Here is a 1,234-nt window from a genome sequence, read left to right as displayed (position 1 = left end):
TAGAAATGCATGGTTAGTTAAATAATCCAAAATCAATCAATCTGTTTCAATGATTATCAGAATAAGGGAAAAAAATACCTTATCAACAGATGTATAAAAATCATTTAATTAAATTTAGGTTGGTAATATCTTCAGCAATTTTAAAATAGAATTAAATTCCCTCAATCTGATTAACAGTATTTACCAAAAACCTAGAACTAACATCACACATATAGGTGAAATAATCAAAAGTTTTCCTTTTAAAGAAAGTTGAGAACAAAGCAAAGATGTCCACTGCTAATATTTTATATACCATTTTACTAGAGGTCCTGTCCAATATGAAAAAAAAAAAAAACAAGAAAAAGAAAACATATAAAGGTTGGAAAGTATAAAGCATAACTTTTTATTTGCAAATGACAATTTTACATAAAAGAAATCCTCCCCAAAAATCTACAAAGATCTACTAAATACTTCTGAAATGACATCTGTCCAGCAACAGCCTGTCCAACCTCTCAGACTGGTATCCCCTTGTTATTGATCCTTGTAGTTAATGATAATTATCTCAAAGCAATGATATAATCTTCCTTATTTTTCCTATAAATCTGTGTCTTCCTTTACTCCCTGAATATGCACATAATTTACTATGGCATATCCCTGCATATGCCCATTGCAAATGCCCTATTCCCAAAAAAATGTCACTTCTTTAGAGAACCTCTCTCTCTGTTATTTAGGTTGACATAAATGATGTCAGAAATGGAATCCAAGAAAGATCACTATTGGAAGAAATCAGCAATTTTAGGAACTGGTGTGCAGTACTCGCTTGTGCTCCTTGAGCTGTCCACTTCTGCAGCTCGCTTTTCCACACCGGTGAGTTTTCTTTCAGGCTGAGCCTCCATTTTTGGTAGAAGACCACCTTAATAAAGGGTCTGCATCCTTCCTGAGATGATGAAAGACGTTTTTGGCAAGTCCTCCCTTGTGTAAAGACTTTCTGGTTTGAGTACTCTGGTTTCTACAGAATTTATAGTCTGTCCATAAGGCAGGTCTTTTCTGCTGAATTTACTTTTGGTTCTTTCTGAGTGCCTAATGTTTAGTTTGATCTGAACACCTGGGTGCTGGCAGAGATACCCCGCCCTCTGCTCTTTTTCTTTTTTAATCAAGTATGGGCCACACAAAAAATTCAACAAACACCATGGCTCATGCACATTTTTATACTGATTTGGAAACTACATCAAGGAAAACACAAAGCTCAAATGGT

Source organism: Propithecus coquereli, unplaced genomic scaffold, assembly GCF_000956105.1.
Source record: "Propithecus coquereli isolate 6110/MARCELLA unplaced genomic scaffold, Pcoq_1.0 Scaffold240, whole genome shotgun sequence".
NCBI lineage: Eukaryota > Metazoa > Chordata > Mammalia > Primates > Indriidae > Propithecus > Propithecus coquereli.
This window is presented reverse-complemented; position numbering follows the sequence as displayed.